Source organism: Aethalodelphis obliquidens, unplaced genomic scaffold, assembly GCF_003676395.1.
Source record: "Aethalodelphis obliquidens isolate GAN/ISIS:26980383/991018 unplaced genomic scaffold, ASM367639v1 scaffold110, whole genome shotgun sequence".
Taxonomy (NCBI): Eukaryota; Metazoa; Chordata; class Mammalia; order Artiodactyla; family Delphinidae; genus Aethalodelphis; species Aethalodelphis obliquidens.
The window spans coordinates 117,567-135,841 of NW_020838054.1; the positions used below are offsets into that span (position 1 = coordinate 117,567).

The following is an 18,275-nucleotide window of genomic DNA, read 5'->3' on the forward strand; positions in this document are numbered from 1 at the left end:
TAAGAGACACAGTAAAATCATAGGAAAAACACTGAATTTAGACTCAGAAGGTCTTAATTTGAAACATAGTTCTACCACTTACTTAAAGATATACTGAACTGTTGTTTGATTAAACATGCATACACACACACGCACACACATATCCCGAACAAAGTCCAAAACGATGTCATCCTTTCATTTGGCAGAGTGTTCTCTAAATTGTGCTTCTCCTGGAAGCCTGCTCTGTTCACAAAACCCCTACTTTGACAATGCAGAACCAATCAATCAGTAATCCAGATTGATTTATTTGATCAATATGATTGGTAACTCTTATTTCCTTCATTTTGCAGAGGAGGAAATAGAAGCGTGGTAAGATTCGATGACTTCCATTGTGTGGCAGCCGTGGAGGGCTGCCGCTCAGATTTATCAAGAGAGAAATTCCCATAAGGAGTACAGTCATTTGACAACTTCCAGTGTTCAGCCCAGGACAGGCTTTCCTTAAGCAGCACTAGACAATGGCTGAGCACAATGGGGTACTAGGGTCTGGCTATTTCTACCCAGCATTCTGGAGTCCCGTCTTGGGCTAGACGAGCCATTCTGAAACCTACACTACAGTCTGAGGCTCTTCCTAACCAATCCTCCTTTCTTCCTCCCTCCTTTCACATGTGTCATACCTGCGTTGCTCTCTGAAAGCTTTCCCTGCCTACTCCTGCCTCCTCTTCCACCTTATCTATCACAGTGGTTAATCCCAATAATTCTTTTGCACTTCTAGCTCTGTCTTTGTTATCCTTTCTGGAGGGCCTAAACTGACACTCTTTGGTGGAGCCAAGACTTACACACAAGACTTGTGACTCCAAGGTCATTCCATAGAGCTGCCTATAGCTATTATGCCTAGCTCACTGGGACTAACTAGAAGAAACTAACTAGATTAACTAAGTATTGCCTGGGTTTACCATGCCCCAGTCCCTGTATAGTCCTGTATGGATAAAGCCACTTTTATAGAAAGAACAGGCTCTTGTGGCTGAATCCAATATATTCAAGAGCATTCATTCATTCAGCAAGAGGAGGGAAATGAACGAATAGTTAATAGCTATTGCTTCCCATGAAATGTTTCCTGTGAGCTTTCAGTAGGTATATGCAAAGGTCTGTCCCACCACCCATACCCCTGTAGGTACTACCTGAAACTAACTCTTTTCTTCCTTAATGCCCAACTGTGATCAGCTACACTGAGAGAATGGAGGTTTGGAATGGAATTTGAGGTGGCAGCAGAGAAGAGGTTATTTTTGGAGTGCACAGGGCACATCAGGAGAAGCCAACCCACTAGCATGAGGGTATTGGATCTAAGATGTGGGGAAATATGCAAAACAGAAAGGCAAGATATACTTGTGTTGGCTGTTTTGCATCTTTGCCTAGATCCTTTGTGCCCTCCCCTCACCTGTATCCTCAATTCAAATGCAAACAAATAGCCTTTATTGAGCACGTACTGTATGCCAAGCTCCATACTAGGAATCTTGGGACTTCCCAAACCTAAGGTCAAGGGGAGAGACAAATGTGAAGATGACCTCTAAATGCAAGGGGGGATGTGACCAGGACTCTAATGGTAATGCTAAGAGTGAGAGCGAAAGAAGAGATTGGTTCTGAAAGGGACTCTCTACGGAGGTTTATAGAAGGTGGGGATTAAAGGGCTGGATACACAAAGAGGAATAAAAGTTGAGCAGAACCGGCATTCCAGGCAGCAATGCCAGCAGGAAGAATGGCACTGCCATGAGTAATGATATGGCATTTATGGGAACAAACAAGAAATGTTAGCTGTTGCAGAGTCAAGTCCAGGGTAGGAGAAGCAGGGCTCAGTGCTGGTAGAGGTAGAAGGGGCCAAGTCCTACAGGGTCTTGTGTGCCAAGTTAAAGAGCACCTATTTTATCCTACAGACAACCATGAGTTGTTTGTGTGCAGGGAGGGGTGTTTATATGATTTTTTACATTAATAAGTCTAACTCTGAAATCTGCAATGTCCGGAAAATATCTGCAGAAATGCACACCGCTGGCCATAATGCATTTACATACTAAAAAGAACACTAGACATTGGTGAAGCAGCTAAGCCTCTTTAGATTTCAGTTTTCTCATCTGTAAAATGAATATGACCTCTGAGGTTCCTCCTACTCTACACTTCTATGATTCTGTTCTTAATAGCTTGTCTTGACATAACTTAGATAATGATAGCTCGGCTTGAAAATCTACTTGAATTTGGTCTCTACCATTAATGTGAAGTAGTTAAGCAATTAGCAATTTAATTTGACAGTATAGTTGAGTTTCCAGTGTAGATTTATTTAAATTGGGTTAACTATCTGGATAAGACACTTCTACTGTCGGAAAGGCACGCTGCTCGGCTTACGTTCTTTAAAAACATAAGCTTTGGTTCCACGTTTGAAACCTGATGCCTATTTTGCATTGGTCCCCATGCCTCAAGAAGCAGTGGCCTGTCAGGCTTGCTGATATTTAAACATGTGGGAAATGCCCCCAGCTCACCCCAGTCATTAAATCTGATGGCTTGTTGGGTCCAGAGAGGCAGCCCAGGCAGGCAGCTGCATAATCAAGTGCTGCAGTGGGTTTTGGGGTCTTTTTTTAAAGCTTACTTTCAACCCAGCCCTTTCCAGTTAACCATTTCCTTGGTGATGACGAGGAGTTGGTTTATTCAGCAGATCATAAATGCAAAATGATGAACCTGGGGCTGTAGAGATAAGGATCGGTGAATCATACAAAGAGTCTGGACTTTGGAAGGCCCTTAGAAGTCATCTTGCCTAAACCTTTCACTTTACAAATAAGGAAGCCATTAGGTCAGTTTGCTATTTTTGCATTCACAGATATTTGCAACCTGTTCTTTTTGAGCCCCATTCCTCCTAAACATTGGCCAGAATCATGGAATTTTCTCTCTGTAAAAATGTGACTTCCTACCAGTTGAATACTCTTGATGATAACGACGTGGTTTAGCTACAGAAGGGAATCGTGCATGAGTATTCCGGCAAGTTATTCATTTATCTATTCCCAAAGGGGCCTCATTTCTCTTTAATACTGATCTTCTTCAACATTTATGTAAATTTGTCCAACGTTCCTTCAGCAGCTTTTATTGAGCTGGTTTTGTTCTCCTCTCAGAGATGAGTAAGAAATGTTCTCTGCTTTGAAAAGATCATTCTTTCTTGGGGGTGGACACTCTGAAAAGCAACTGCAATTGAATGTGACAAGTGCTATTGAAGGGAAATAGACATAGAGACAAAAATGAGGGAGCAATTAGTTCCAGCTAAGGTAGGAGAGACTGAGACAGAGTGACGCTTGAGCTGGCCCTGGGAGGGGGAGAGGAGGTGTGGCAGGTAGTTGAGGAGCAAGATGCAGGGGAGGACATTCTAGACAGGGTGATGACTCAAAGACACTGAAACATACAAGGCTATGGCATAATCAGGAAATGCAAGTGTACAGCTGGAGTTGAGGGTGTCTGGGTACAAAGGGGCCTGGGTGATGGCCTGCAATTTCAAGTTGGAGAGGGATTGTGCAGAATTTTGTAAGGCAGCTTAAGGCGTAGGGGGTATGCCCTGTAGCTCTTGTGCAATAGATGGTGGCCCACAACAATTTGTGAGTGTGACACGGTTTAGAAAAACACCCTTGAAACTTCCGTGTGCAGGATGGACCGAATGCCAGGAGCTCAGTGAGAAGATGGCCCTAAATGCATAGCTATCCCTGACCACACGAGTATGGCTTCATTTCTCTGTGTGTGTTGGGCTTTACTCGGCATTAATCCTTATCTAGATGACAGTGTGCAGTTGTATTAGACTGTTCAGGCTGCCATAAAAAAAAAATACCACAGACTGGGTGGCGTAAACAGCAGAAGTTTATTTTCTCACGGTTCTGGAGGCTAGAAGTCCCTGACCAAGGTTCTAGAAGATTCTCTTTCTGGTGAGAGCTCTCCTGCTGGCTTACAGATGACCACTTTCCTGCTGCGCCCTCACATGGCCCCTTCTCCGTGCACATGCAGAGAGATCTCTCCTGTCCCTTCCTCTTCTTCTGAAGACACCAGTTCTGTTGGATCAGAACCCCACTCTTACATCCTCATTTAACCTTAATTACCTTCATAAAGGCCCTGTGTCCAAATACAGCTACAATGGGGTTTGGAGCTTCAACACAGGAAGTTGGGAGGGGGACATAATTCAGTCCCTAATGGCAGCTGACCTTTCTTCTTGTCCCTCATAGCAAGCAACCCAGGCAAAATTATGGAAAGAACTTCAATGAACAGAAGCAACACCTATCATTTCTGCAGATAACAAATGAAAGCCAAATGTGCCATGTGAATTTCCCAGTTCGGTCCAGCATCTCCAACATGTATTTTCTGACTTTTCTTCTGGAGGAGGGGCCAGAGACAACTCCTTTTCTAGCACTAGCATCACTTTCCATGCTAATATTTGATCCTGCACTTGGGAAATTTATCACTCAGCCCCAGCTAACCATGACCTGGTCTTCTGAACAGGTTGCCCTGCCCCAATTCCAGCATTGCCGTCCATGGTTTTCTCTCTCACCTCTCCCGAAAATAATCCCTGATTTCTCCATTTCCCCAGCCCATAATCCTTTTTCCTCTCTCATCTCCAGACCCTCCTTGAAGTGGCAAGCCATCTCCTTTTATGCAAATTGTAGGCACAAAGCTTGGTCCTTTAGTCTCAGCTCCCTTTTCTGCAACCTGAAAGGGCATATGAACTATGAATGCCACACTGTTTCCTAAAGTTCGCATCTGAACGACTAATTGATTAAATGCCTGCTGAATGGGTGCTACGAAACAAGGTCGATGTCAACAATGACCAGCGCTAGGAAGAGGAGTTGTTTATAAACTTAACAGGCAAGGTGCCACATAAAATAAAATTCCTATAAACATTTCAGCAGGATTTTAGAATCCTGTTTTCACTTTTCCAGATACTGGCTTCCATATTTTATTTAATACAAAATTATTCATTGGTCATTATTTCTATAATAGATAGGAAGGTAATATATAGTGGAAGAATAGTGTTACTTTCTCTTGGAAAATCGGATAAAATACATAGTTGTGAGAATATATTGAGTAATAATGATACCATCATTATATGCTGTATCCAGAGCCCCTGTAACAGTGGCAGTGCTTGGATATTTGTACAATAAATTAATTAATACAAAATTGGGATAATATTTAACACAGATTAATTCCACAAAAATGTATTGTGTATCAACTAAATGTTAAGCAATTTGCTAGGGCCTGAGGGATCCAGCAGGGGGTCATACCTGCTCCTATGTCCACTATCAAAGAATGCCCCTTGTCTATGCCAGGTGATCATGCTCTTTGAAACCACAGTTTTGGGACAGATCCACAGGGAAGACCATCTAGATGAGCCTAATCCAGAGACAAACTTTGTCTGTAAAGGACCAGGAAGTAAATATTCTAGGCTTTGCAGGCCATACATTCCCTATTGTTACTACTCAACCCTGCCTTTGAAGCATGATAAAGGCCATAGACGATATGTAAACAGATGGTCTTGGCTGTGTTGCAGTAAAGCTTTATTTACAAAAACAGGCCAAATTTGGCCCATGGGGTGTTTTTTGTTTTTTTTTTTTTGGCTGCTTTGGGCCTTTGTTGCTGCACGCAGGCTTCTTTTAGTTGCAGCAAGTGGGGGGCTACTCTTTGTTGTGGTGCTTGGGATTTTCATTGCGGTGGCTTCTCTTGTTGCAGAACATGGGCTCTAGGTACGTGGGCTTCAGTAGTTGCGGCCTGTGGACCCTAGAGCACATGGGCTTCAGTAGTTGTAGCATGTGGGCTCAGTCCTTGTGGCTCGTGGGCTCTAGAGCACAGGCTCAGCAGTTGTGGTGCATGGGCTTAGTTGCTCCACGGCATGTAGGATCTTCCTGGACCAGGGCTCGAACCTGTGTCCCTTGCATTGACAGGTGGATTCTTTTTTTTTTTTTAACATCTTTATTGGAGTATAATTGCTTTACATTGTTGTGTTAGTTGCTGCTGTATAACAAAGTGAATCAGCTATACATATACATATATCCCCATATCTCCTCCCTCTTGTGTCTCCCTCCCACCCTCCCTATCTCACCCCTCTAGGTGGTCACAAAGCACTGAGCTGATCCCTCTGTTCTATGGCAGGTGGATTCTTAACCACTGCACCACCAGGGAAGTCCCCCCATGGGCAGTATTTTGCCGGAATCTATGTGGGAGACACTGGGGTGAAAGATCATCTTAATGCACCTAAAATCGTAGAATCTGGGAACAGAAATGGACTGTACAGACATTGCCCTCTGTTTTACTCAAATGACAAAATGCCAACCCTGGTAAATCCTATTCTCCATTACCTACTGTAATAGGTGAGTGTAAATTGAGAAGAGCACAGGATCATGCTATCCAGAAATCCTATTGCACTTACCTAATGCACTCGTTATTCCTCAGCCCGAGAAGACTTTCTAATTCTTTTTCTTTCTCACCTGACCTCCAGTACCAGGGTGGCCGCCATGGATGTGTGTGCCCGGATTGCCATGCAAGAAAGAACTTGCTGTTCAGGTGTTCACTTCTTCAGGAACCATCTTAGCTTTCCTGGCAAGGCCACATTCTTCCCAGGTAAGCCCTAGGCCATGACTGAAAATGGCAGAGGTATAAGGGCCTGGCCATTTTGGCTAAGGTAGAACTCTCTAACTCTTCCTCTTTGCCCCAGAGCTCTGCTTTAGGTTGGTCAATACTTTTACAAATCCCATCACTGTCTGAGTTTCTCCTCTCTTGATTCTGTTTCCTCTATCCTTCCTGTGCACAGGTGTCAAAACAGCCTAATTTATTTTAAACAGAAGTAGAATGTGCAACATACAGAAACATTTAAAGCTAATTTTATTTTTTCTTGTCTTAGTGTTTAAAACATTTGTTATAGCAAAAGATATTTTAAAAAATGTTTTCCTAAAGGAAAGCACTGAATCATCATGCTGCTAATGGCGGTTATGGTTTTGCTCTGTTCTCTGCAAGACTCTCTCTGCACCCTAAGCATTGAGCCTTTCTCCCAGGAGACTAAAGCAGCAGTTCCAACACCAAAGAGCACCACTGACCAAAATATAACAAGGTGTGACAAGGACTGACAGTTATTTTTCCACACCATTCAGAATAGTAAGGGAGTCTGTACTCCCCTGTAAAGCTTTGTCTCCCCGATGACTGTACCTTGGAAACGCATTTATTATATTTCAAACTGTGACTTGACTCTATGATACAAGAAAAAACAATTTTTGAAAGAGAAGCACAAGGTTTAGATAGTTATTTTGGCTGTTGATTGAATCAGTACAGTGTTAACTGGCTGATTCTTATCTAATATTCATACTTCCAGTGTGCAGAGTGCTTTGCCATTGAGAGATTTCGCCCTCCAATGTTTCATGTGAATCTTCTTACAATTTTGTGAGAGGACAAGAACAAGTAACGTCATCTGTTCCTACATATAAGGAAACTGAGGTTCATAGAGGTTTTGTGCTTTTTTTCAATGTCACATAGCAGGATTAGTCCCAGCTTTTATCAAATATGGCTTAGTGTATAATAACAAGTGAGGAACATTTGTTTCTTTATTCCATTTGCATGAGATGTAAAATAAAATAAAATATTCATTAATGAAAATTCCTTTGAAGTAGAATACTTGCACACTCTGCTTAAGTATTAAAAGCTGCCAGTTCATATTCACTAAGACTATTGTTGTGCAAAAACTAATTTGGTTGTGACTCATAATGAAGGTTTAGTGGATACAACAACTCAGGACTGCCACTGGCATCTGGTTACCAACCAACACATTGGACTACTGGATTAGACTCATCAGTAAGCCATTGAGCATAATATGACTGTTGAAAACATGTCTAATGATTTTTGGCCCAAGGAAACTAATGAAATTGAGCAATTATGCAAGTTTTTTTTTTCTTTTTTTCTTTTGTAGCTCTCAAACTAAGCAGAATAACTTTACTAGCATTAAAAAGTTGAACTTGGAATGATTTAATGAAACCAATGAAACTTTTCAATAGGTAATTACACTTGTCATACTAAAGGGAAATAAGAAAAGATATAACAAAGCTTATAGAAATGTGATTTATTCAGGAGAAGGAATTAGGAAAGAAAATAGACATATTTTCATTTGTTTTTATGCAAGCAAAGTGTGGACACCATCTTGTAGTGAAAAATGATTTCAAACATGCAGAATATAGGATAAAAATGGGCAGTGTGCCTTTAATTCCACCTCTCTTTCCCAGAGGCAACAACTGTGAACAGTGTAGTGTCTATTTCTAGCTGTGTGCATGTACAAATAAACATTTTTATATTAATTGGACTCTGTATTGTTCTACTACTCTTATTTTCACTAAATGATATGTATTACAGTTCATTCTATGTAAGTGCATGCATCATTATGTTTAAATATATATTAATCTATAGTATAGATGATACTGTAACTTATTTAGCCACTTCTCAATTAATATCCATTTAAATTGTTGACCATCAACAGTGTAGTGAGTGACATTGTACATGCCTATTGGTTCACATAAGGATCAGTACCCAGAAATCAAATCATGGGTTGGAAGCGTCTGTACATTTAATATGTATGTATACCCTGCTGAATTGCCTTCCAAAAAGACTACCCATTTATGTTATCCCCAATAACATGAGATAAATGTTCACAAACATGTATGTTATTATAATTTGAAAAAAATTATCTTTTCAAAGAAACAGCTCTTGGTTTTCTCAATCTTTTCTATTGTCTCTATTCTTTTTTTTTTTAACATCTTTATTGGAGTATAATTGCTTTACAATGGTGTGTTAGTTTCAGCTTTATAACAAAGTGAATCAGCTATACATATACATATATCCCCATATCCCCTCCCTCTTGCGTCTCCCTCCCTCCCACCCTCCCTATCCCACCGCTCTAGGTGGTCACAAAGCCCCGAGCTGATCTCCCTGTGCTATGCGGCTGCTTCCCACTAGCTATCTGTTTTCGGCTTGGACCAGGGGGAGCTGTGAGGACAATGCGGTCGCAGCCCGCTGAGCTGCTGGGAATGGCTGTGACAGAGGCAGGAAGGCAGAGCTGCAAAGCAGACTGTGGAGCAAAAGCAGCAGGCTCTGGCAGCAGGTGGCAAGGGGAGTGCAAGAGAGGCACGACTTTCCAGCAGTGTCCATCTGTTGTCTTGTCGCTTGTCTGCCAGTCGAATTTAGCCACGTGACTTCTGAAAGCAAACTGCCCTTCACCTTAGAGCGGCCTGTTGACAAACAATAATAGTACTTCCAAGCGAAGAAGTGAAGCACTGGCTTGGTCAGTGAGTGGTTCTTGAAGGAAATAGGGCTGAGAATTTCCTGTTCAGAAACTCTTAAAACACAGACCAGCCACCATCATCTGCATTGAAGGACCCCATGGGGCCCAAAGGCTCTTGTACTAGTGATGAATCCTGCCCTGCTGTGGCTTCTCAATGTAAACATGAGAGGAGACAGGAGAGGGCAGGACCGGGGCCCAGCAGGCCTCCCCTTAGAGCAACTCCAGGGATGCCCCGGGCCCCCTGACAGCTCTGCAAATGAGTTGGGTGCTGAAATGAACTGTAACTGTTTGAATATTAGTTGCTTGTATCAATTCAACCCACTGGACTCTGTTTTCAACGGTAGTGGGTTTTGTTTGTTTGTGTGTGTGCTTTTCTTTCTTTTGGCTTTCTTTCATCAGACTGCCTTCTCTTCCAAGAGAAGCATCTTTGTGGATTGAGTTTTGGCCTGGTGGTTAGGACAAAGAGGAAAAGTTCCTTCTTCCCTATAGCCTTTTCAAAGCCAGGTTGCTAGCCTTGAGCAAGTCGTGAAACTATCTCGGCCTCTCTGCTCTCCTGTTGCCCCAAAGTGTGCTGTGTTTCCTCAGCGCAAGAGCCCCTCAAGTACAAAGAGTTAAGATGTGAAGTCCTCTGAGCCTACCAGGCCCGGGGCCTTCCGCACACCCTCAACGCTGCCCTTAAGTGATTAGTTCAGAAGGGTGTGCAGACTGACAGACAGCAGCTCTTTTAGCCTTCAGGTGAGTGACAAGCCGTTCTGTCCCAGATCTGCACGCTCTCCCGTTCACAGGGCTTGACACGGAGCTGTGGAACTGTGCCTTAGCTGTTGCTGGAGCTATGCATTTCTGGGAATGTGTTCCTTCCCTTTGTGTCATACCCAGGACACAGCTTTGTCAAATTACTCTTCTGATCTATCCCAGTGGCTTGCTATTTTATTTTAATTAAATTTATTATTTTTTCTTAAGGACTATAAGTTGCTTGACAGGAACTGCATTTGTGATTCAGATGGGAACTGGCTTTCTCAGCTCAGTTATTTTACCCCATCCTTAAAAAAAATTGAGATATAATTGACATATAACATTGTGTAAGTTTAATGTGTTGATTTGATGCATTTATATATTGCGATATGATGACCGCCATAGAATTAGCTGCCACCTCCATCACATAACATAATTATCATTTTGTCTTACACCATCTTAAACCAATGAAGAACTTGTTTTCAGATAGGAATTCATAGGAGTGTTAAAGGTGGCTATGGCATAAGCACAAGTCATGAAGTGTTGACAGGTACGTGGGGTAACTGATTTCGGTCAGTTTTAAAGGTCAACACATCTTCCTTCCTGCTTCCGGCCCCTGGGTTGAAGCGTCTGTAAACTAATGGGCAATTTTTGTTTTACCAGGTTTCCTTAATCCCCAGGCCAGATGTGTTAAATCTCCCCCAGGTGTCTCTTAAGGAAGTGACAGCAGGTTTTAATCTTCCTGTACACACTGCAGCAGCTGTGCAAACATTTCATTAACAAAAGAAAAGTGGGAAGCATTAAACCTGTGGGTAACTTGTGCCTAGCATTTGACATCAGTAGACTTTAAGATGCCCCAAGTAAGGATAAATCTGTGCGCCTTAAATTCTACTTTATTTCAACAAGCTTGAGTAGTCATAACAAAGAAATTAAACCCCATTTAAGGAATTAAAAAATGTAAGAAGAAACTCTGAATTAGCATTCAGCAGCACAGTTCTCTAAAAGCATATGTGGCAGAAATAATAAAACAAAGCAACTTCCAGACAAAAATTCACATTCTGAATGGGAAAGCTATAAAATGTGAGTCAGGCAAGTCTTTTAAATGAAAAACTGTTTAATATAATATTTACATGCTGTCCTTCATACGTTTTTGGAATTATGTCAACATTTGTTCTCAAGATACAAAATTGTACAAAGATAGCTGGAAAGTCAACACTGGGACTTTGATTTGTCCTGGTTTTATTACCATTAAAGTGATTTATTATGTTTAATTCACTGTTCTCTTCCCTGAGAATTTTTAATATATTCCTGATGTTTTATTAGTTGGAGAATTTTTTTTTATATCAAAGAAACTGCCTATGGATTCTGTACTTACTGGTATAAAAAGTAAGGATAAATCTCTACTGCCTTCCTAGCTCATTTTTATTTGAACATAACTCATACTATGTACAAACAGAAATATTTATCACCTACTTTCTATCTTAAAGGGTTCAGGCTACCATACTTTTAGGTGTACGCCCCTTCCTCCATGTAGTCCCTCCTAATCCAATAGTAGAAAACGATTTCCCGCAATCTTCCCGTAGGGCTTTTTTATACTTCTCTCATAGTATTCATCATATAGTTCACTGCATTATAGTTCTTTGTGTACGTGTTAATCTTCCTACTCCATAGTGAGCTCCTTGAGGTCATGTACTAGGGCTAATCCAAAGTTGTTTTTACCCACAACCAACACTTGGCCACAAATGTCTGCTGAATGAAGCCCTTGGGTAGAATGCAATGCTTATGGTGGGGATCTTACTTTCCTCCTCTTCAGCTATTTGTTTCAGTGAGCATACACTTTTATGCCCAGTGGTATGCTGGGTCTGGAGAGGGTTACAGGGCTAGGGTGAAAGAAAGGTAAAAGACATTTCAGGGAAGAAATTTGCCAGTCAACAATAAACATTATCTGGAAGTTTAATAAAAATAATCTTGTAGTTATTTTGGGTTAAATGAATTTATATTACATTTAAAATTTCCATCACAAGAGAAGTCCTTGAAATCTAAACAAAAAGGCTCAGTCTTGGCAATTCTTCATTCCTTTTCCTGTAGGTGATATTGGTTTTTATTTAGAGGTGGTTGACTAGGCCTGTGTCTGGGGAACCTGTCACCAGGGAAACTGTGTAGTTCTAATGCTTACAAAGTCTTTCAAACCTTCATCTTTAGGAATGACCTGGGGTGCTTGCAAATGCCAGGGACCTAGGACCAGAGACTTTGTTTCTCGATGTCTGGCATGGGGCCCAGGAAAGGGCCTTTTAACAACTCCCTTCCCTGTCCCCCTCAATACGCACACACTCAACACCAGCAATGCAAGTGGCTCTGATGCGAGTGATACAAAGACTACACAGAGACACCTTGTCTTAGGCCTTCCTAGCCTACTGCCCACTTACTAGTTCATTTTCAAAGTCCATATAAGTACTGAGTACTAATACAAGTACTGACTACGAATATACTGAGTACTGAGCACTAATATAAAACACGAATTAGTACTAACTAGTCCTAATATAAAGTGCTATTAGTACTAAAGTACTGTTAGTATTGAGTACCAATATAAGTCAGTATTAGTGCTGAGGACTAACTGCCGGTTCTTGGGGAGAGAAAATGTCAGAGAAAGTGACATTTGAGCTAGGCCCTGAAGAGTGAGAACAGAAATTCAGAAAGACTTTCCAAACAGAAGGAACAGAGAGCAAAAAGTTTTGGGGATCAAAAGGAGTACTAGAGAATGGACTTGAGTATATGGGGAGGGGGAAGGGTAAGCTGTGACAAAGCGAGAGAGTGGCGTGGACATATATACACTACCAAACGTAAAATAGATAGCTAGTGGGAAGCAGCTGCATAGCACAGGGAGATCAGCTCTGGGCTTTGTGACCACCCAGAGGGGTGGGATAGGGAGGGTGGGAGGGAGGTAGATGCAAGAGGGAAGAGATATGGGGATATATGTATATGAATAGCTGATTCACTTTGTTATAAAGCAGAAACTAACACACCATTGTAAAGCAATTATACTCCAATCAAGATGTAAAAAAAACCAAAAAAAGGAGCACGTGTAGCCAGGGAATAGCAAGCAGGCTGGTGTGGTCCAAGTCAAGGTCAGAGGGAGAGTAGTAAGAGTTCCAGCTCAACTAGTTGCTAGCTGAATGACCTTGGAAAGATACATAACCTCTCTGAACCTCAATTTCCTCACCTGGAAGATGATGATAATAACACCTAACAAGCTGTAAGAATTAAAGAAGATATATGTGAAGAACATCGCATTCTTCTGGCTCAAAGTAGGTCTTTAAGAAATAGTAGTTATTATTAATACTATCCATATGGTTGGAATTTTCCATCAGTAAAATGAATACATGAACATAAGGTTAAAAAAAAGAGAGATAAACTATAAAATTCAAAACACCCTCATCCATTTATTCATGAATTATCAAGGGAATTGAGGCACAACTGAGCTAAGATTTAATCCTCCTATTCATTGAACTGCATCTATGGACAATTTAAAATGTGTCCAACACTGGGCAATTCTCTCAGTTCTCTTTTCCCTTTTCAATGTGTAGACACAGCCAGGTGGCAACTTTGTTCTATTTCATCAAAGAATAAAACATCTTAATCCTGAAATCCGGGCCCAGTCATAACCCATACTCCCCCTGCACAAACAGGATCTGTTTCTCCAATAATGGAAATTCCCCATCGCCTGAGGAATGCAGTCAGAGTTCCTTAGTACAACTGCATACTTTCCAATCTCTGGTTGCTGCCTGCTCTCTCACCACCAGCTTGAAGTAGCATCTGATAATTCAGGAGAATTCATCTTACTAGAACATAGCTATAACTTAAATACATTCTTTCCCACCAAAACATAAAACTGTTAGCAAAAGCAGAAGTCTTGAATATTCAATGTTTATTCTAGCAAATGAGTTCATTTTTTATAAGTACTTTGAACAGTGCCTGGCTCTTGGTAAGTGCTGCCTACATGTTAAATAAAATAGATAAAATATTTTCAACCTTATCAGGAAAGGGAACATGCTAAATGCTCACTCTCTCCTCCCTTTCTTAAGATTGCCCCCGAGTGCAATCTGGTTTTTGTGGGTTTCTTTTCCTCAATTGATCATTCCAAAATAGATCTCTTAGAGAAGACTTTCTCAGCCCAATGGCTGGAACTGTGTGCTGTTGGGTGAATTATTGGAACTGAGAAGGGAAAAAAGAAGAGAACAAACAGATACTAAAGAATAAACATTTGATTGCTAGTTTGTGGACAAGTGCTTGAGAGTCAGAGTTCTAGGATTCTTAGAAATATGTTTTACATGGAGGCTGCATAATGCAAATCTTAATATATTATCTTCCTTACCTGTTATCACAGTCTGTGAAGAGGTATAATTATACTCTTGTTCTAGACAGTACTCTTCATCCCTGCTTTGATTATTGCAAAGTATCTCAGATGCATATTTGAGCATCACAACAGCACCCATTACATAAGTAAAAGCCCAGCACGTTGGCAGTTTACACATCTTCTTCATTGAAGCAGGAAGAGGGTGTTAAACTTTATTCATATAAGTCTGTAGTTTCAGTAAATTCAAGAGCCCCTTTGGGGCTGTCCTAATTCCCCTGTACAAGATGCATGGGGCTTTTCCATTGGAAGGTTATTTTCCTCTGTTCTTCAGAAACTTCTCCAAGAAATTTCTACTCCACTTTTTTGTGACCATAAATTTGCGTTTTCACTTGTGCCTGTGAGTGTTGTGGCCTCTCCCGTTGCGGAGCACAGGCTCCGGACGCGCAGGCTCAGTGGCCATGGCTCACGGGCCCAGCCGCTCCGCGGCATGTGGGATCTTCCCGGACCGGGGCACGAACCTGTGTCCCCTGCATCGGCAGGCGGACTCTCAACAACTGCCTCACCAGGGAAGACCCCTGGTGAGTGTTTTAATTTATGCTTTCAATAGGTTATAAATAGCCACCTGTCCTGAGCACTTATCTCATCACTAAGGCTTGTTGAGTAGACAGAACTCAGCACCCATGAAACCCCTGATCCCTGAACTTGACACACTCATGGCCTAGTGAGAGAGACAAGACACTGAAGAGTAACTAGACACTCATTTCAAATGCAGTACAGGCACACCTCGGAGCTATTGGGGTTTGGTTCCAGACCACCACAATAAAGCAAATGTTGCAATAAAGTGAGTCACGTGAATGTTTTGGATTTCTGGTACCTATAAAAATTATATTTATACTATACTGTAGTCTATTAAGTGTGCAGTCGCATTATGTCTAAAAAAACAATGTACATACCTTAATTTAAAAATACTTTATTGCTAAAAAGTGCGAACCATCGTCTGAGCCTTCAGCAAATCATGATCTTTTTGCTGATGAAGGGTTTTGCCTCGATGTTGATGGCTCTTGACTGATCAGGGTGGTGGTTGCTAAAGGTTGGGGTGGAAGCAGCACTTTCTTAAAATTAGACAACAATGAAATTTGCCACATTGATTGACTCTTCCTTTCACAAATGATTTCTCTGTAGCATGCAAAGCTGTTTGATAGCATTTTACCCACAGTAGAACTTCTTTTAAATTTGGAGTCGATCCTATCAAACCCTGCTGCTGCTTTATCAACTAAGTTGATGTCATATTCTAAATCCTTTGTTGCCATTTCAGCAGTCTTCTCAGCATCTTCACCAGGAGTAGATTCCATCTCAAGAAACCGCTTTCTTTTCTCATCCATAAGAAGCAACTCCTCATCCCTTAAAGTTTTATCATGAGATTGCAGCAATTCTGATTACATCTTCAGGCTCCACTTCTGATTCTAGTTCTCTTGCTGTTTCTATCACATCTGCAGTTACTTCCTCCACTGAAGTCTTGAACCCCTCAAAGTCATCCATGAGGGTTGGAATAAACTTCTTCCAAGCTCCTGTGATTGTTGATATTTTGACCTCTTCCCATGAATCACAGATGTTCTTAATGGCATCAAGAATGGTGAATCCTTTCCAGAAGGTTTTCAATTTATAGTTAACCCTTGAACAACACAGGGGTTAGGGGCGCCAACCCTCTGTGCAGTCAAAAATCCACATATAATTTATAGTCTGTCTTCCCCTTATATGCGGTTCCTCTGTATTCACAGTTCCATATTGGTGGGTTCAACCAACCACAGATTGTGCATGTAGTACTGCAGTATTTACTATTGAAAAAAAAAGATCTGTGTGTAAGTGGCCCAGCACAGTTCAAACCTGTGTTGCTCAAGGGTCAACTGTACTTTGCCCAGATCTATCAGAGGAATCACTATTTATGGCAGCTATAGCCTTATGAAATGTATTCCTTAAATAATAAGACTTGAAATTTGAGATGACTTGACTTCTTGATCCATGGGCTGCAAAATGGATATTGTGTTAGCAGGCAGGAAAACAACATGAATCTCCTTGTACATCTCCATCAGATCTCTTGGGTGACCAAGTGCATTGTCAATGAGCAGTAATACTTTGAATGGAATCTTTGTTTCTGAGCAGAAGATCTCAACAGTGGGGCTTAGAATTTTCAGTAAGCCATATTGTAAACAGATGTGTTGTCATCCAGGCTTTGTTGTTCCATTTATAGAGCACAAGAAGGGTAGGTTTAGCATAATTCTTAAGGGCCCTAGGATTTTCAGAATGGTAAGTGAGCCCTGGCTTCAACTGAAAGTCACCAGCTACATTAGCCTTGAACAAGAGAGTCAGCCACTCCTTTGAAGCTTTAAAATCAGGTATTGACTTCTCCTCTCTAGCTATGAAAGAGGCCTCTTCTTCCAATAGAAGGTTGTTTCAACTCCATTGAAAATCTGTTGTGTAGTATAGCTGCCTTCATGAATGATCTTAGCTAGATCTTCTGGATAACTTGCTGCAGCTTCTATATCAGCACTTGCTGCTTCACCTTGCACTTTTATGTTATGGGGATGGATTCTTTATACCTCATGAACCAACCTCCGTCAGCTTCAAACTTTTCTTCTGCAGCTTCCTCACCTGTCTCAGTCTTCATAGAATTGAAGAGAATTAGGGCCTTGCTCTAGATTAGGCTTTGGCCTAAGGGAATGTTGTGGCTGGTTTGATCTTCTCTCCAGACCCCTAAAATTTTCTCCACATCAGCAATAAGGCTGTTTTGCTTTCTGATCGCTCATATATTCACTGGAATAGCACTTTTAATTTCCTCCAAGAAGTTTTCTTCTGTATTCACAACTTGGCTGTTTGGTGCAAGAGACCTAGCTTTCAGCCTCTCTCAGCTTTCGACATGCCTTCCTCACTAAGCTTAATTATTTCTAGCTTTTGATGTAATGTGAGAGACGTGCAACTCTTCCTTTTACCTGACCACTTAGATGACATTGTAGCGTTATTAATTGACCTGATTTCAATATAGTTGTGTCTCAGGGAATAGGGAGGCCTGTGGAGAGGGAGAGAGATGGGGGAACAGCCGGTTGGGGGAGCAGTCAGAACACACATAATATTTATTGATTAACCTCATGGTCATATATGGGAACAGTTCATGGCCCCCAAACAATGACAGTAGTAACATCAGAGATCACTGATCACAGATCACCATAACACATATAATAATAAAGAAAAAGTTTGAAATACTGTGAGAATTACCAAAGTGTGACACAGAGACATGAAGTGAGCAAATGCTGTTGGAAAGATGGTGCTGATAGACTTGCTCAACACAGGTTTGCCACAAACCTTCAATTTGTAAAAAAAACACAGTGTCTGAGAAGTGCAGTAAAGTGAAGTACAATAAAACTAGGTGTGCCTGTACTCATAAGTGCTCATTTTGTGCCAGGTACTGTACTTAATACTTTTCATGCAGTAATCCCCACAATAACCCTGTGAGGTTGAGATCAATATTATCCTCATTTTATAGGTGACAAAAGTGAGAGATGGGAGAGATGGGAGCACATCAGAATACAGGTTAATATTTGGTCCATTGGAGTCACCCTGGTTTTGCCTCAGTGGGGATAAGAAGTAGACATACTCTTGGTATCAAGACAACTCTCTGTGAATGAACCAGATTCAGTCATGGGAATGCTGCTCGGAATTCTTTTTCTTGACTAGATGCGAATAGGCTCTTCTAGGACCTGAGAGTCCCTCCACCCCTCCAGATTCAGAGGGACAATGCCCTCGGGCTGGAAGGCTTGGTTTGCCATCATGGGAAGCTTGGGGAGAGTTATCTTTTCTAATGTCATACTCAAGGTTCTGGATGCTCCATGTTTT

The 18,275-nt window shown here is 41.4% G+C and overlaps 1 long non-coding RNA gene across 1 annotated transcript; it reads right to left on the reverse strand.

The window, feature by feature from the left end:
- Positions 1 to 434: 434 nt before the first annotated feature.
- Positions 435 to 17,804, reverse strand: LOC113614987 (uncharacterized). Its single transcript, XR_003430806.1, has 3 exons — positions 17,730 to 17,804; positions 14,943 to 14,945; positions 435 to 446 (listed from the first exon to the last, which is right to left on the reverse strand). It is a non-coding gene; the product is annotated as an uncharacterized LOC113614987 (long non-coding RNA).
- Positions 17,805 to 18,275: the final 471 nt, after the last annotated feature.